We start from the raw sequence: 6,213 nt of genomic DNA, 5'->3' as shown, positions 1-6,213 counted from the left end.
AGTGGGGAAAGAATATAATGAGAAATGCAAGTTATATAAAGATACCAAATTTTTTTTAATTTTTAAAAGAACCATGTACTACAATTCTACATATTTTCATCCCTTGTAGATATTGGCAGGTATAAAAAATAAAATTCTGAAGTCACAAAGGGAAACTGACAAGGAGGAAAAATGCAAAGAGACTGATGTGGATGCAGAAGGAGCTCAAAAAATTATTTTAAAAAGATACATATACAAAAAGGAAGCGAAGGTAATGAGGATAAGTACAAGAATGTGATTTAGAACCATATTTCAAAATGATCTAAGACTGATGAGAAAAGTTAAGAATAAAAAAAAAAAGGAATGGGGGAAGCGGCTAGGTGGTGCAGTGAATAGGGCACTGGGCCATGTGACCTTGGGCAAGTCACTTAATCCCAATTGCCCTACCTCCCCCCTCCAAAAAAAAAGGAATGGGGGAAGTATATAACCTTGCCTCAGAGTAGATAAAATAACCGAAAATAGACAGGATTGTACATTATTAATCTTCTATCTTAACTGCCAATGAGAGTAAAATTCTTTTTTTCAATCCCAGGTCATCCCGACACTGGAGCCGGTGTTCTTACTCGCTGAGCCATCTGGCCGCCCCGAGAGTAATAATCTTTTGACTGAAAAGGACAGAACAAAAAGATTTGAGAGGATGTTGATAATAAAGATAAAAGAACACTTAGCTACCTTCTACTTCAAAACACTGGCCTCCAATGATCTCCCCCGAACTCTTAAGGAACTGGAAAGTGTGATTAAGTAACTCTATAATTGTTCACATTAGGACATACTGTCACCAAATTTTAGTGTCAAAAACCAGACACAAGAAGAGTACACAGGCATAAAACACCAGACTTCAATGAGTATTGCCTTCTCCTTTACCTATCACCATCATCATCAACAAATATTTAAGCACTCAGCTAGTGTCAGATTATGTTTTAAAGCACTAGGAATATAAAGAAATATGATCTCTGTGCTCAAGGAGATCTCATTTAAGGAAAAAAAAATTCTATTAGACCTCTCCAAAATAAGGATGTTCTACCTTAGGTGGTAGTTTCTCTGTCCAATCCTCCCACCCTCCACAAGTCTTTAATGAAAAAGTAGAAGACTAGCCTTGTATGTTGTTGATGGATCCTTTTTTAAATACAGGTTGGTCTGGATGGTCTCCGAGGTCACTTTTGATCCTGAAATTCTGTAATTCCTAGTTACCAAATCCCAATTTATCTGTTCTGCATCAGATAGTACTCCACTTTTTAACCTTTCTACCCTTGTGTACCTTACCCTGAAAGATTTATGAATTTGACCAAAGGAAGTAAAGTTACAATTGGGGCTCTACCAAGCAAATACTTTAACATTTTGAGACACCTTTTTTAATACATACACCCTCCCAAGTCTGTTACAGTGGTCTTTGTAATGCACCAGTCTGAAATCCCAATGATACCGTCTCCTATTATCAATAAAATCCAAGATTATAATTGTTCCCTTTGCCATGTAGACTAATCACAAGAATTTGAAACAGCGATACCTGAATACACTCTGCAGTTCATGTCTCCAGTTCAAACAGTATAAGTTCAACTAGCATAGGATCCACTTCTCCTAGCATGTTTATTCTTTTATACATGGTCTGTGTATTGGACTAGAGGGCATTTGTTATAACAGAGGCAAGTTAGTGACTTCTTTCTCATTTATAGTTTTGTTTGAATTATTATATCTCACTAGTGAAATGTTAAAATCTACCTTATCAATTTTTAAACTTAATTTTTTTGTGTATTTAACAATTATCAACAAACATTTCAGATTTTATGGGAAGAGTGGGGAAAGAATATAATGAGAAATATTACATTTTTTTGCATAGTAGACTCCTAGATCATCCAAAGAAAGCCCTTGATCTTAAGAGGTCAACAGAACTGTCCAGAAACCTCAAGGTTCACCTAGTACAGACCCAGAAGCAGCCAACATCCAGACGAGACAGTTGTCCCAAGATTCCAGATGAATGCTGAGTATACTGTCCTAGTTTTTTTTTTCTTTTCCTCTTCCCTTTTGTTATGTGCCCAACCACCAGGGCCGTGATTCAATCGTGTGTTGGCATTTTCTCCCTCTATATTCTTTGGCCCCCTTCTCTTTTCTGCCAGCAAGCATGCAATGGCTAGCAATGATACCTGGGACACACTTCCCCAATAGGTCCCCTCAAGGAACTGACCTCCTGGGATAAAATTGCCCCTCCTGGCCCAACTGGCTTCTCATGGCATCTTGGCTTATACCTTGCCTCTCCTTTATTGACCAGAAGGGTAGGAGTTCTTTCAGACCCCCTACCTTGGACCACAAGGGAGAAATGTCAAGATAGTAGGACACACCCTGTTTTCCAGAGCTAAAGCCTAGCAAGCAAGCTGTGCCCGGAGCTTGCATAACAACAATCCTTTGTTTCATATTGTTTCATATATTGTTTTGCTTTGACCAGCACCCCAGCACCAGGTATTCTCTGAACTCTGAAAAGCACCTTCTATATCAGTCATAAAGCCCTTATATCAATCAAACTTTGTCACATTGTTGCTGTTACCCCTTATTGTTAGGGCTACAACTCACTTCAAAGACATTGGTAGCTGACAGCAAAAAGCTGAGCACCTTCCTGCTATGGCAGGAAATTTGTTCCATAGATTGGACTCCTTTTTACTCACAAACATAACCAATCTTCATCTTCTTTATGCTTCTCTTTTTGCTTCCTTCATATATCTTTAAATCCCCAAAACAACCTATTCTTTTTTTCCCTCCTTCCCTTATGTTCTCTCAAATCCATTACATTCTTCAGTAATCAAAATAATACTGTTTTCTAATTCCTTCTATTGTGATTGCATCCAGATAGTGACTAATCAAACAAAGCTATAAAGTTTCAATTTTATTAAGGTACTTAGTTTAAAGATTCCAATTTGTCTCAGAAGTTTTGCGCTTTAGCTGGTTTTGCACATCAAAAGTAATTTTAAGCTCCACACTTTAAATTTTTTTAAACCAATCACCTTCTTTTTTCTACAGCTGGGAAGCTGATTTGAGGTATAACCCCATACTTATTTCATTTCTTTTCTAGACATACTTTACTCTTCCAAGAGATGCTCTGTATACACAGGAGGAGACCACCCGAGACTTTGTTCATAAACATACACATCAGAGGGTCCCAAGAGAAAAGGGAGAGCAACTAATCCCTCAATCCCTAAACCAAAACCCAACAGGAGAAAGAGCTCAAACAAATAACTAAAACTTGAGGTGCCCCCCTTCAGACAGAAATACCCCAGCCCACCCCACTGTTCTTTGGAATAAAGGTAGACTGGGGATGGGAGAAGGGAATAAGATAAAACAGAAGAGGGGAAAACTCCCAAATGGGCAAACTGAACACTTGAAAGAATCCACCCCCCTTTAATTACTGGGATTGCCCTCTGAATTCAGGGCAAAATTGGCATGGGACCAAACTGTACAGGGATGGGTGGGTGTTCAATTGCCAAGGCAGGGTACAATTTATTTGCAAAGCAAAAGAGAAAGGCTAAAATCCGGGGCTTGGGGGGGGGGGGGGAATGTAGGGAAGCTGCGCTGCCAGTGGAGTGCATGGAGCCAAGGGACGCATGGGCCGAAGACCCCGTGAAGATTCGATGGTGCAATAAGCCAGCACCCACACACTCACACCACGTGGCCCAGGGTGGCAGCTGGTTGTGTCGGCAAGAGCACACACACCACGTGACCCAGGGGCAGCTGCGTGTAACGGAAGGCCCGGAAGCTATCTTATGGGGCCTGGTAACGGGGGAGGCGGGGGAGCTGGGGCGGGGATGGGAGAGGTCAGAGCCGCTGGCCCTCACTCCGCCATCGGGTCTTCCTGGCTCTCCTTGGCGTCCTGCTGCTTCCCCCAGCCATCATGCTTCTCCGTGAGCTCCTCACAGCGCCGGCGCAGGTCCAGGGCCTCGTCCTGGGCCCGCCCCAGGTTCCGGCGGCAGGTCTCCAGCTCCTCCGTCAGCTTCCTGAGGTCCGCCCGCAGGGCCTGGTTCTCGTTCACCTCGGCCGCGACGCTCAGGCTAGCCTGGGCCGCGGCCTCCTCCAGCAGCCTCTTCTTCTCGTCCAGGTAGCGCTCTGCCGCCTCGTCGGCCACCTCGGCCCGCCTCTGGAGGGCCTCCCGGGAGGCCTGCATTGAGGCCTGCTGCTTCTGCAGGGTGGCCAGGCGGCGCAGCAGCAGCGACAGCAGCAGTGCGAAGCCCGTGACGTGCAGGTTCCGCTGCGCTCGAAAGAGCTTCATCTGGTGGTGCTCCAGGGCCAAGGGGCAGTTCAGCAGGCTCCCCTTCTCAGCGTTGTCGACCTTCCTGATCTCCCACATGGCGTCCAGGAAGAGCAGCACCAGGACCAGCAGCAGGAGCCCGAAGAAGGGCTGCCCGTGGCTCAGCACCCCGAGCACCAGGCGGGAGTTGAAGATCTGCTGCCACTTCTGCGGGGTGATGAAGGGGCTGCAGAGCAGCAGGACGGCCAGGATCTCAGCGTAGAAGAAGGTAGCCACTGCCATCCACTGGAGAGTCATCCTGAGACACTGGCCAGCCTTGGGCCCAAAGGACAAGGGGCACGTGGCACCACCTTCGGGTGGTCTCTAAAGCAACGTCTTTTGGGGGGATGGGGCCAGCCTCTAAGTGGACCAGGGAGGCCACTCTCCCCGCTCAGTCCTCCGAGCCCTCTATGATCTTGGAGGCTCCAATGGCCACCTAAGATGGTAGATAGGAGCAGGAACTCACCTGAACGCTACCAAATTCCCTTCTAAATTACTTTAAAATACTGCCTCAAATAAAATTCTGGAATGGAAGAACAAACAAAAGGTCAGGTGAAAATTTTCAACCCAACACAACTGAGGTGGTTGACAAGAAAGGTCTGTGGCTGTATCAGTGGCAGTAACAGCTTTGAGAGTTCTCCCCCACAGGTAGTAAGCAAGTTGGACAACTGATCTGAAAGATAAGATAACATAAGAGGGGTGGCTAGGTGGTGGAGTGAGCAAAGCACTGGCCCAGGAGTGAGGCGATTAATAAATGCTTCTTAACTTGGCTATAGTTTTCTCATCTATGACATTCTCTATCTCTGTCAACCTCTCTGTCTCTGTCTCTCTCCAGTCTCTCTCTTTCTCCTCTTCCTCTTTCTCCCCTCCAATACTTCTAAAATTTTCTATTTTTGTTCTGTTCTTCAAATCCATTTACTTTCATATGTATTGTTTTGAAATCTTTTTCTGAGCTTGTTTTCCTAATTTCTCTGTTCCTTCTTCTGTACAATAATTCTGATTTTCATCTAACCCATTGTTTTGTTTATACTTTCCCATAACATTTCTAAACCATTGAGCTTAATCTTCCTAAAAGTCTTTGGTTACATTTAGTTCCTTCTTATTTCATCTTAGGACAGTTTTGCTGCTATAATTTTTTTCCCTTTAATTCTTTCAATGTGATTATCCTTTTTGGTTTGTTTGGGGGAAATTTCTAGGTTTTTTTTTTTCATGGCATTGTTGTTGGGAGACAAAGCAAGCAAACACATGAAGCAAAAAAAGCCCCAAAAAACAACAATTTAAGAGGTTCCTCCTGTGTCTTTTTCTCTTTTCCCTCTAAATGCTCTTTCAAATACCTCTTCTCCTGTGGGTTCAATTATTATCACTGTGTAAATGACCCCCAGATTTGTATATCTAGCCCTTATATCTTTGCTACTCTGGGATCTCACCAAGTGCCTGTTTGGCCTCCAAATCAGCCTCTTTCTTTACTTTCCCTTGATCCTATATATAATTAGTGGCCAAGCATTGTCTTTTCTGTGTTCCCAACTTCTTTCACATTCATTTCCTTTTCTTCATCCACACACTCAGCAACTGTGTGGGCAGAGATCTGGCTTTTGTTACCTATTGCTGTAGCACCAATGCAATATTCACAGCACCAACAGTCACTATAAATATACCTGCATAGTGCTCAATCATAAAATATAATAGACTCCCCATATAGAAGACAGACACAAAACATTTATTAAGACAACAGAAAACTGGGGTGGCCAGGTAGCACAGCAAGTAATATCACCGACCCCAGTATCAGGATGACCTGGGGATCAAATCCAGGCTCAGATACTTAGCACCACACCCAGAAATAACTGGCCATGTAACCTTGAGCAAGTTACTTAACCCCAATTGCTTGAAAAAAAAAAAGGCAACAG

General features: G+C 43.7%; 1 pseudogene; it reads right to left on the bottom strand.

Annotated features, from left to right (window-relative positions):
- Positions 1-3,856: 3,856 nt before the first annotated feature.
- Positions 3,857-4,567, bottom strand: LOC138155163 (B-cell receptor-associated protein 31 pseudogene; annotated as a pseudogene).
- Positions 4,568-6,213: the final 1,646 nt, after the last annotated feature.

This window comes from Petaurus breviceps, unplaced genomic scaffold (genome assembly GCF_028583685.1).
Source record: "Petaurus breviceps papuanus isolate PSGF00001 unplaced genomic scaffold, PetGlider_PUasm1.0 91133, whole genome shotgun sequence".
NCBI classification, from domain to species: domain Eukaryota; kingdom Metazoa; phylum Chordata; class Mammalia; order Diprotodontia; family Petauridae; genus Petaurus; species Petaurus breviceps.
This window is presented reverse-complemented; position numbering and strand designations above follow the sequence as displayed.